Below are 12,837 nucleotides of genomic sequence, written 5' to 3'. Positions count from 1 at the left end.
CGAGTTGGTTTATTAACAAAGGTTTAACAATCACGCTGCACATTGCCAGTTCATCCACCGGCTCACAACTGCATACCTCATTGGGGATGGCCGACCCCCAACGGGCTGGGGTTTTATTGAGTCTTGTGAGCATCACATGACTGGCTAAGCCACTTCTGCATTTCTACAAACCTGTGAGCATACTCACCGGTGCATACGTTACACCACCCGTTGCCTGTCTTCCATCCGGGAAATAAGTCCCAGCATCAAATCAACATTGAGACATTGCCGCTGAATTATGACACATTAGGATATTAGCAATATTAATCGTTTTTTACATAAGAGCATAAGAATTAGGCCATTTGGCCCCTTGAGCCTGCTCCGCCATTCAATAAGATCATGGCACATCATCCACCTCAATGCCACTTCCCTGCCCGCTCCCCATAACCCTTCAATCCCTTATCATTCAAAAATCTGTCATTCTCCACCTTAAATATATTCAATGACCCAGCCTCCACGGCTCTCTGGGGCAGAGAATTCCAAAGATTCACGACCCTCTGAGAGCAGAAATTCCTCCTCATCTCAGTTTTAAATGGGCGACCTCTTATTCTGAAACCATGCCCCCTAGTTCTAGATTCCCCCACAAATGGGAAACATCCTCTCTGCAACTACCCTGTCCAGCCCCCTCAGAATCTTAAACATTTCAATAAGATCCCCTCTCATTCTTCTAAACTCCAATGAGTCTAGGCCCAACCTTTCTTCATAAGACAACCCCCTCATCTCAGGAATCAACCCAGTGAACCTTCTCTGAACTGTCTTCAATGCAAATATATTCCTCCTTAAATAAGGAGTCCAAAACTGTACGCAGTACTCCAGGTGTGGCCTGACCAATACCCTGTACAGTTGTAGCAGGACTTCTCTGCTTTTATACTCTATCCCCCTTGCAATAAAGGCCAACATTCCATTTGCCTTCCTGATCACTTGCTGTACCCGCAGACTAACTTTTTGTGTTTCATGTACAAGGACCCCCAGGTCCCTCTGTACCGCAGCAATTTGCAATCTCTCCCAATTTAAATAATTTGCTTTTTTATTTTTCGAACCAAATTGGATAAGCTCACATTTTCCCACATTATACTCCATCTGTCAGATTTTAAGAGCGTTGCAGTTTGTGCTTTCTCTCTCATCAACCTATTTGCATTTTATTGCGTTCCTACATTGTTTAATCATAAAAGGAGCGGTGAGCAGCGAGCGGCGGCCTGGGAGCAGCGTGGAGGTCCCGGGGAGCAGGGCCCCGGGGAGCAGCGTGGAGGTCCCGGGGAGCAGGGCCCCGGGGAGCAGCGTGGAGGTCCCGGGGAGCAGTGTGGAGGTCCCGGGGAGCAGGGCCCCGGGGAGCAGGGCCCCGGGGAGCAGCGTGGAGGTCCCGGGGAGCAGTGTGGAGGTCCCGGGGAGCAGGGCCCCGGGGAGCAGGGCCCCGGGGAGCAGCGTGGAGGTCCCAGGAAGCAGCGTGGAGGTCCCGGGGAGCAGTGTGGAGGACCCGGCGAGTAGGGCCCCGGGGAGCAGCGTGGAGGTCCCGGGGAGCAGGGCCCCGGGTAGCAGCGTGGAGGTCCCAGGGAGCAGTATGGAGGTCCCGGGGAGCAGCGTGGAGGTCCCGGGGAGCAGGGCCCTGGGGAGCAGCGTGGAGGTCCCAGGGAGCAGCGTGGAGGTCCCGGGGAGCAGCGTGGAGGTCCCGGGGAGCAGGGCCCCGGGGAGCAGCGTGGAGGTCCCGGGGAGCAGGGCCCTGGGGAGTAGCGTGGAGGTCCCAGGGAGCAGCATGGAGGTCCCAGGGAGCAGCGTGGAGGTCTCGGGGAGCAGCGTGGAGGTCCCGGGGAGCAGCGTGGAGGTCCCGGGGAGCAGTGTGGAGGTCCCGGGGAGCAGCGTGGAGGTCCCGGGGAGCAGCGTGGAGGTTCCGGGGAGCAGCGTGGAGGCACACTACTTCAGGGAGCAGCACAAGCTGCAATGGCAGCGAAGGGTGACATCACCAAGGTCCAGGTTGGTGATTAGAACGTGGGCAGGTACAGCAGGAGCAGCGAGATCGGGGCGAGGGAGTGGCGAGAGACTGTGGAGGGATGCGATCAGGGCCTAGGAGAGGCATGAGGGGCCCAGGGGCAGCACGGGCCAGCCCACACTGCAATATGTGTGCGCACTTGGTCCGTGCAGCAGAGCTGGTCTCCAGTTGTCCTGGTTAACCTTTGCCACTGGACCAAAACCTAACTCTGTAAAGCCCGTGTGGTGGCTGGTGTGCAACGGTCACCACACGTTAAAAAAATCCACGCACAGACATCTTCCACCCTTCAGGATGTAGTTCGGGATCTGGAATATTAGGTCCTTCATTGAAATGCCCATGAACTTATCCTTTTTTGGCATGGAAGCAAGTCATTCTTGCTTCGAGGGAGCGCCTATGATGATGATGACATTGTTTAAGGGACGCTGGGACATGCACTGCACACTGCCGAGTTGCTCCACGGCAGGAACAGTCCATTTCTCAGGTGGCACCAGTTATCTCCCCCTCCTACACCAGTACATTACGGAGCGTTCGAGCGCAGGTCGACAGGATGCAAGAGCGTTGCAGAAACGATGCAAAGGCACAATGTGCTTCAGGTCCACCATACGGAGCAGCAGCAGGAGAAGGGAACACATGAAACGAGGCCGAAATAAATGGAAGACATTGCAGAAAAATGATCAGATCAATGTTACAAGTAAAATCATTTTTCTCTTCTGAACACCAAATGGGGAGTTGATATTTTGCTCTTAAAAAGGTTTGCTAAGCATCGCTTGAGCTTTTCCAGTGTTATTAAGCTTGTTAACTAGTTTCAGCAGATGAGGCATGAATAATGGGAAGACCGAAGCCATTGTTTACGGTCCCCACCACAAACTCCATTCTCCAGCCACTGACTCCATCCCTCTCCCCAACTCCTGTCTGAGGCTGAACCACACTGTTCGCAACCTTGGTGTCATATTTGAGCTTTCGACCACAGATCCGCAGCATAACTAAGACCGCCTATTCCACCTCCGTAACATCACCCGTCTCTGCCCTTGCCTCAGCTCATCTGCTGCCGAAACCCTCATCCGTGCCTTTGTTACCTCTAGACTTGACTATTCCAGCGCACTCCTGGCTGGCCTCCCACGTTTCACCATGGTTAAACGAGAGGTAATCCAAAACTCGGCTGCCCATGTCCTAACTCGCACCAAGTCCTGCTCACCCATCACCCCTGTGCTCGCTGACCTACATTGGCTCCCGGTTAAGCAATGCCTCGATTTCAAAATTCTCATCCTCGTTTTCAAATCCCTCCATGGCCGCGCCCCACCCTATCTCTGTAATCTCCACCAGCCCCACAACCTCCCGAGATGTCTACGCTTCACTAATTCTGCCCTCCTGAGCATCCCTGATTATAATCGCTCAACCATTGGTGGCCGTGCCTTCTGTTGCCTGGGCCCCAAGCTCTGGAACTCCCTGCCTAAACCTCTCCCGCCTCTCTACCTCTCTTTCCTCCTTCAAGACGCTCCTTAAAACCTACCTCTTTGACCAAGCTGATGGTCATCTGCCCTAATTTCTACTTATGCAGCTCGGCATCAAATTTTTACCTCGTAATACTCCTGTGAAGCGCCTTGGGACGTTTCACTACGTTAAAGGCGCTATACGAAGACAAGTTGTTGTTGTTGAGGCAAAATACATGCTATAAAATAACACAGCAGTCATCTAGTGAATCAGTGGTTGCAGCCAGCACCTAAAGGAACGATCGGAACCCCTACCTGTCTAGGCTGGAATGAAGGCTTTAAGATGGAGGGAATAATGAGAGGTGATCTGATTGAAACATACAGATTCTGAGGGGAATTGACAGGGTAGATGCTGGGAGGATGTTTCCCCGGGCTGGTGAGTCTAGAACCAGGGGTCACAGTCTCAGGATAAGTGGTTGGCTATTTAAGACAGAGATGAGGAGAAGTTTCTTTGATTTTTGAACCCCACAGGAGAATCAAGGGATTTGGGGATAGTGCAGGAAAGTGGAGTTGAGGTCGAAGATCAGCCATGATCTTATTGAATGACAGAGCAGGCTCGAGGGGCAGTATGGTCAACTCCTGCTCCTAATTCTTATGTCATCATGATTTAATCACGATTCTATCACGATTTTCACGACCACCGGACCTCCCAAAGCACTTTACAGCCAATTAAGTACTTTTGAAGTGTAATCACTGTGGTAATGTGGGAAACGCGGCAGCTAATTTGCGCACAGCAAGCTCCCACAAACAGCAATGTGATAATGACCAGATCTCCTGTGTTTTTTAGTGATGTTGATTGAGGGATAAATATTGGCCCCAGGACACCGGGGATAACTCCCCTGCTCTGGCCTCTTGGATGGACTTTAAGCTCTCATGGCACTATTTCAGAGGGCAGAGAGGGCCTCGGGTTAATGTCTCATTCAAAAGACGGCACCTCCGACAGTGCAGCAATCACTCAGTGGCACACTGGGAGTGTCTTTGGAGTGGGACTTGAACCCACAACCTTCTGTCTCAGAGGCGAGTGTGCTGCCCACTGGGCCATGACTGAGACACTTGCATTTACCGTAGCGTGCAAACACATTCGCCTGCGTATAGCTGTATGTGTTTGAGAGAATGATCACATGCATTTGTATCCAACTTAAAGTACTCAAACGTACAATCCTGTATACTGGAGAATATACATGCATGAATTGAAGTGCAAATATATGTACTTGAAAGTATATTTGTGTGTAACCAAGTATACAGCATATACACATAGTCTTGGGTATTTATACTGTATAGACATCTAGCTTGTATACTATAGGCAGTTCTGACGAAGGGTCATCGACCCGAAACATTAACTCTGTTTCTCTCTCCACAGATGCTGCCTGACCCGCTGAGATTTCCAGCACTCTCTGTTTTTATTTCAGATTCCAGCGTCCGCAGTATTCTGCTTTTGTACCCAAGACTATGCTTACATATACCGAGAATAGAATTGCACGTGCCTGTATGTACCCAAGAGAACAATGGCAAAGTAACCAAGTACAAATGGGCCAGAAATTGCTGGGAAGTTGCGCCATTAGAAAGTTGCATTAATAAAAGTCGTCATTGTTAATTTGTGGATAAAATCGCGCAATTTGCAGAGGCACTGAGACACGGCGTGAATCCCAATCCTCTGAAAATGGCGGGGCGATTTGTGCCGCTCCGCCGTGAGCCTCCACACAGCGGGTAAACATCCCTTCTCACCGTGACGTCAATGTCAAGAGTGAAATTGATGGATTTGCGACATTATTATTCCCACCGCTGTTATTGAGGGCTGGTAATTAAAGTCAGTGAGGACCCTGGTAATGATGCTGTTGTGTGTGGAGAAAGTGTCAGACTGAACACTGTGAGCTCAAAGTAAAGTGTGACCTTAGTCTTTTATTGCAGGTCTCCAGAGTGCCTCTCCAGCCTGTGAGGCATTCTTAAATACCTGTGCTCCCAAGGGATTATGGGATCACTTTGGGCTCCAGTGGATGAGCCCTCTGGTGGCTACACAGAGTAAATACAAGTCCACATATATAACAACACTCCCCCCCAAAGTCAATAGTGTAACTATTTACAATGTGAGTCGATCTGGGGCCCTTCTTGCCCTGGTTGATCATCTCGGTGTGAAAGCTGGTATTGTTGAATCATTTGTTGGGCCCTTGCTGGGCTGCTGTGCAGCTGGCCTTGCTGGGCTGCCTGGTGTGTTGGGTCCTGCAGGGCTGCTGTGGATGATGGGTTCTGCTTCGTGGTCAACCATGGTGCCGGTTGTCACTGGTGTGTATATTGGGGGATCAAAAAAGGTAGGGTCCAAGGTGGGTTGCTCAGGATAGTCCATGAATAAGTCCATTTGAAAGTTTGACCCGAAACACCCTGCTCCCCTCTTTAGCCACGACAGTGACGGGAAGCCACTTGGGACTTTGCCCATAATTTAATACAAATACAGGATCATTGATTTCAATCTCTCGTGACACATTTGCGCTATCATGGTATGCACTTTGTTGAAACCGCCTGCTCTCTACCTGTTCATATAGATCAGGGTGAACTAACGAGAGCCTTGTCTTAAGTGCTCTTTTCATGAGCAGTTCAGCAGGTGTGATCCCAGTGAGTGAGTGGGGTCTCATGCAGTAGCTATGTAGGACTCGGGATAGGTGAGTCTGCAGTGAGCCTTCAGTTACCCTCTTCAAGCCTTGCTTGATGGTTTGCACTGCTCTCTCTGCCTGACCATTGGATGCTGGTTTAAATGGGGCAGATGTGACATGTTTGATCCCGTTACGGGTCATGAATTCTTTGAACTCAGCACTGGTAAAACATGGCCTGTTGTCGCTCAGCAGGACATTGGGTAAGCCGTGTGTGGCAAACATGGCCCGCAGGCTTTCAGTAATGGCAGCGGACGTGCTAGCCGACATTATCTCACATTCAATCCACTTGGAGTATGCGTCCAAAACCACAAGGAACATTTTACCCAAGAACGGGCCTGCATAGTCGACGTGTACCCTAGACCACGGTTTGGAGGGCCAAGACCATAAACTTAGCGGCGCCTCTCTGTGTACATTGCTTAACTGCGAGCATGTATTACATCTGTGAACGCAGGACTCTAAGTCCGCATCGATACCGGGCCACCACACTTGGGATCTGGCTATTGCTTTCATCATTACGATGCCTGGGTGGGTACTGTGGAGGTCACTGATGAAGGTGTCTCTGCCCTTCTTGGGGACCACTACTCAATTGCCCCACAGAAGGCAGTCTGCCTGTATAGACATTTCATCTTTGCGCCGCTGGAACGGCTTTATCTCTGCCTGCATTTCCACTGGGGCACTGGACCAGCTCCCATGAAGCACACAGCTTTTGACTAGAGATAATAAGGGGTCCTGGCTTGTCCAGGTTTTGATCTGCCGGGCAGTGACAGGTGATTGCTCATTCTCAAATGTTTCCATAACCATGGCTAGATCTGCGGGTTGCACCATTTCCACCCCTGTGATGGGCAATGGCAGTCTACTGAGAGCATCGGCGCAGTTTTCTGTGCCTGGTCTGTGGCGGATGGCGTAGTTGTATGCGGACAACGTAAGCGCCCATCTCTGGATGTGGGCCTATGGTATTTATCCCTTTACTCTCGAAAAACAGGGATATAAGTGGCTTGTGGTCAGTTTCCAATTCGAATTTTAGCCAAACAGGTATTGATGCATTTTCTTTACCCCATAGACACACGCTAACGCTTCTTTTTCAATCATGCTGTAGGCTCTCTCAGCCTTAGACAGTCTCCTGGATGCCTAAGCAATCAGTTGCATTTTCCCGAAATCATTAGCTTGTTGTAATACACACCCGACGCCATATAATGACGCATCACATGCTAGTACCAAATGCTTACATGGATCATGCAGCACAAGCAATTTGTTTGAGCATAACAATTTTCTCGCTTTTACCAAGGCATTTTCTTGGCTTTTGCCCCAAACCCATTCACCCACTTTTCATAGTAAGACATGCTTGTGGTTCTAGCAGTGTGCTGAGACCCAGTAAGAAGTTACCAAAGTAGTTCAAGAGTCCCAGAAACGACCGCAGCTCCGTCACATTCTGTGGCCTCGGTGCGTTCTCGATTGCCTCCGTCTTCGCATTGGTGGGCCTGGTACCGTCCGCCATAATCCTCCTTCCAAAGAACTCCACTTCAGGCACCAGGAAAATGCACTTCAAGCATTTTAACCTGAGCCCCACGCGGTTGAGTCGACTAAGAACCTCCTCCAGGTTCTGCAGATGCTCGACTGTGTTCCAACCTGTGACCAAGATGTCATCCTGGAAGACCACGGTGTGCGGGATCGACTTCAGTAAACTTTCCATGTTTCTCTGGACTATCGATGATTCCTCCAGTTCCTGCGTCATGTAGGCTGAAGTCAGATCCAGCTTTGTGAACGTCTTTCCTCCCGCCAGCGTTGCAAAGAGGTCGTCGGCCTTTGCTAGTGGGTATTGGTCCTGCAGGGAGAAACAATTGATAGGTACTTTGTAATCGCCACAGATTCTGATGGTGCCGTCTCCCTTGAGGACTGGGACAATAGGACTGGCCCACTCGCTGAACTCGATTGGTGAAATTATGCCCTCTCTTTGCAGGCAGTCTAGCTCGATTTCTACCCTTTCTCTCATCATGTACAGTACTGCTCTTGCCTTGTGATGGATGGGCCGCGCCCCTGGAATTAGGTGGATCTGCACTTTTGCTCCTTGGAATTTCCCGATGCTTGGTTCGAACAACGAAGAAAATTTGTTTAGGACCTGGGCACACGAAGTGTCGTCAACGGGCGATAGCGCTTGGACGTCATCCCGGTTCCAGGGTATCTTTCCCAGCCAACACCTGCCGAGCAGTGTAGGACCATCGCCCGGTACCACCCAGAGTGGTACCTTGTGCACCGTTCCATCGTAGGAGACCTTTACGGTAGCACTGCCGATTACAGGAATCAGCTCTTTTGTGTAAGATCTTAGTCTCGTGCAAACTGAAGTTAAGACTGGCCTTGAGACCTTGTTGCACCAGAACCTTTCGAAAGTCTTTTTGGCCCCATGATGGACTGGCTCGCGCCCGTGTCCAGCTCCATTGACACCGGGAGTCTATTTAGTTCAACATTCAGCATTATCAGGGGACAATTCGTGGTGAATGTGTGCACCCCATGTACCTCTGCCTCCTCTATCTGAGGCTCTGGTTCGTCGTGATCCTCCGTGGATCTGTCCTCCTCTGCAACATGGTGGCTTGCAGGGTTAACAGGATTTGCAGCTCGCCTGCACACTCGTTGGAGGTGTCCCATTGTTCCACAGCTCTTGCAAACGTACTCTTTGAATCGGCATGAATGGAAACGATGATCACCCCCGCAGCGCCAACAAGGTGTTAATGGCCTTACATTCATCACCTTTGATGGTGGACTCTGTGTCATCTGCGGACGTGTAGCTGCAGGTATGTGTGACCTGCCCTGTACGTTACGATTCGAAAACAACATCACTTTGTTCACAATACTTGTAGCAGCACTTGTGTGCTGAGAGATTTGCTTCGTATTGTCACTGGTGGCAATGAACACCTGGGCTAGCGCTATGGCCTTATTCAAGGTTCGGGTCTCTACAGTCAAAAGTTTGCGAAGTATGGTTTCGTGGCCAATGCCAAGTATGAAAAAGTCTCTGAGCATGTGCTCCAAATGTCTTTCAAATTCACAATGTCCTGCAAAGCGTCTTAGCTCGGCGACATAACTCGCCACTTCCTGGCCTTCAGACCTTTTGTAGGTGTAGAACTGGTACCTCGCCATAAGAATGCTTTCCTTCGGGTTCAAATGCTCTCAGACCAGTGTGCACAAATCGCCATACGATTTTTACGTGGGTTTCGCTGGAGTGAGCAGATTCTTCATCAGGCCATACATTGGTGCCCCACAGACAGTGAGGAGGATCGCTCTATGTTTGGCAGTGCTCTCTTCCCCATCTAGCTCGTTGGCCATGAAGTATTGGTCGAGTCGCTCCACAAAAGTTTCCCAATCATCTCCCTCCGAAAATTTCTCCAGGGTGCCCACTGTTCTCTGCATCTTTGGGTTCCATATCTGTATCTCGTCGCCAGTTGTTGTGTATGGAGAAAGAGTCAGACTGAACACTAAGCTCAAAGTAAAGTGTGACCTTAGTCTTTTATTGCAGGTCTCCAGAGTGCCTCTCCAACCTGTGAAGCCCCCTTATGGAATCCCTTGGGACTCCAGTGGATGAGCCCTCTGGTGATTGAACAGAGTAAATACAAGTCCACATATATAACAGATGCGATTTGCGATCCTTACTGGGAGGCCCAGGCAGAGTGAAGCTGCAGATAATTCTGAGGGGGCTGGACAGGGTCGATGCAGAGAGGCATTTCCCCTCGTGGGAGAATCTAAAACTAGGGGGCATAGATTCAGAATAAGGGGCCGCCCATTTAAAACGGAAATGTAGAAAAATGTCTTCTCTCAGTTGTAAATCTATGGAATTCTCTGCCCCAGAGAGCTGTGGAGGCTGGGACATTGAATATATTTAAGGTGGAGATAGACAGATTTTTGAGCGATAAGGGAGTCAAGGCTTATGGGGAACGGGCAGGGAAGTGGAGCTGAGTCCATGATCGGATCAGCCATGATCTTATTGAATGACGGAGCAGGCTCAAGGGGCCAGATGGCCGACTCCTGCTCCTATTTCTTATGTTCTTATGCTCTCTTCAGCAGCGAGTGACTTGTTCCCGAGCGTTTCTTTTGCTCTTTATCTGTCTGGTTCGTCTCTTTGTGCTATTCTTGCATCCACACTCCAGCTAGTGTTGGAAGACAATCATTATCAGGGTGCAAAGCTGGTCTGACACTCACTGGGTGTTCCACTGTCCCTGATCATATCATAATCATCATCATAGGCAGTCCCTCGGAATCGAGGACGACTTGCTTCCACTCTACACATGAGTTCTTTGGTGGCTGAATAGTCCAATACGGGAACCACAATCCCTGTCACAGGTGGGACAGATAGTCGTTGAGGGAAGGGGTGGGTGGGACTGGTTTGCCACATGCTCTTTCCGCTGTCTGCGCTTGATTTCTGCATGCTCTCAGCAATGAGACTCGAGGTGCTCAGCGTCCTCCCGGATGCACTTCCTCCACTTAGGGCGGACTGGTCTTTGGCCAGGGACTCCCAGGTGTCGGTGGGGATGTTGCACTTTATCAGGGAGGCTTTGAGAGTGTCCTTGTAACGTTTCCTCTCTCCACCTTTGGCTCGTTTGCCGTGAAGGAGTTCCAAGTAGAGCACTTGCTTTGGGAGTCTCGTGTCTGGCATGCGGACAATGTGGCCCGCCCAGCAAAGCTGATCGAGTGTGGCCAGTCAAAGTGGAGGAGCTGGAGGAGGTGCTGAGGGAGCAGGAGCATGCTGAGGCACCGTGGCCAGGGACTGAGCAGATCTAACCACGACCCAACCCCCCCAAGAGTGCAGAGGATATCATTCCAGAGAAGCTGTGTGTGCGTGGACCATGATTCAGCAAGGGGATGAGCGGCCAGCACTGTGAAATGCTGAGAGAAACTGAAGCCACGATCGTTGAATGTTAGTACAACGAGAACCTGGCTAATTCTACACACTCACTCACATCCTCCTATCAATTCACCCAGAGGTCACACCCCCCGACCTCACCCAGGGGTCACACCCTTCGACCTCACCCAGGGGTCACAACCTTCGACTACACCCAGGGATCACAACCTTCGACCTCACCCAGACGTCACACCCTTCGACATTACCCAGGGGTCACATCCTTCGACCTCACCCAGGGGTCACACCCCCTGACCTCACCCAGGGGTCACACCCTTCAACCTCACCCTGGGGTCACACCCTTTGACCTCATCCAGGGGTCACACCCTTGGACCTCACCCTGGGGTCACACCTTTTGACCTCATCCAGGGGTCACACCCTTGGACCTCACCCAGGGGTCACACCCTTCGACCTCACCCTGGGGTCACACCCTTTGACCTCATCCAGGGGTCACACCCTTGGACCTCACCCAGTGGTCATCCCCCAACCTCACCTCATGCTGACCCCAGTCCAAACATCACCTGACCAAAACCTGACTGCATTCCCGCCCCTATAAATGTCAAAGTGCAGAGTTCAGGCCATTGTTGAGGCTCCCGCAAAACGCAGGATTGCCAGCCCCTCCTCTGGCTCCCCCCCCAGCACTGAACCTCAGCCCCTCCCCCATCCTCTCCCCTAGCCCCTCCCCATCCCCTCCCCATTCTCTCCCCAGCCCCTCCCCGATCCTCTCCCCATCCTCGCCCCCAGCCCTTCCCCCATGCCCTCCCCATCCTCTCCCCAGCCCCTCCCCATCCTCTCCCCATCCTCGCGCCCAGCCCCTCCCTCATCCCCTCCCCATCCTCTCTCCCAGCCTCTCGACCAGCCCCTCCCCCAGCCCGTCTCCATCATCACCTCCAGCCCCTCCCCTAGCTCCTCGCCCAGCCCTTCCCCCAACCTCTCCCCAGCCGCTCCTCACCCCTTCCCCCAACTGCTCCCCATCCCCTCCCCCAGCTCCTCCCCCATCCCTCCCCTTCCCCTCCCCCAGCCCCTCCCTAACCCCTCCCAATCACTAGCCTAGAGCTGATGCTCCCTCCCGATTACAGGGGACGGTCCCATGCTGCAACCTCCTGGCACTGGTTCTCCCTCCCGCCCGCCGGACAGGCTGTCTATCAGTCTGACTCCCGGGCAGCAGGTAGCCCAACAATATGAGGCCCTGTGTAAAGATGGGCAGGCTCTCCACATCCCGGCCTTGCTGGGGTCTTCGGCTGATTACACACTTCCCATACCCACCCCGGCTTCTCGTTAATCGTGGTTGGTCAGTGAGATAGACCCTTGGGAACGATGGTCCCGAGCTCTGTAATTGGACAGTACTCTCAAATGTGGCGTGTGTAATGTTTGCATCGGTGAGTATGCTCACAGGTTTTTAGAGCTGTTGACGAGAGGTGGACGCCGGAGAGACTGGAGGGCATCATCACCCCCGGCAACCAAATTTTAATTTGACCATTTAAAGTTTAGAAAGTTTTATTTGTTAATTTGTTGGATCTAGTGCCCCTTTAATAAGGGGGCACTTGAATTAAAAGTTTTACAAAAATAGTTGTAGACCTGTTGAGTTGGGGAGTGGCTTAGCCAGTCACACGATGTTCACAAGACTCAATAAAACCCCAGCCAGTTGGGTTCGGGGGATCCACGATGGGGCAGGTGGTTGTGAGCCTGGTGGATGAACTGGTAATGTGTAGTGTGATTGTTAAACCTTTTGCTAATAAACCAACTAGTTCTTAATAGCAATGTGTTGCTATGAATTCTTAAGCAAAGAACCCACGA

This window comes from Pristiophorus japonicus, chromosome 21 (assembly GCF_044704955.1).
Source record: "Pristiophorus japonicus isolate sPriJap1 chromosome 21, sPriJap1.hap1, whole genome shotgun sequence".
NCBI classification, from domain to species: Eukaryota; Metazoa; Chordata; class Chondrichthyes; family Pristiophoridae; genus Pristiophorus; species Pristiophorus japonicus.
Note: the sequence above shows the minus strand (reverse complement) of the source record.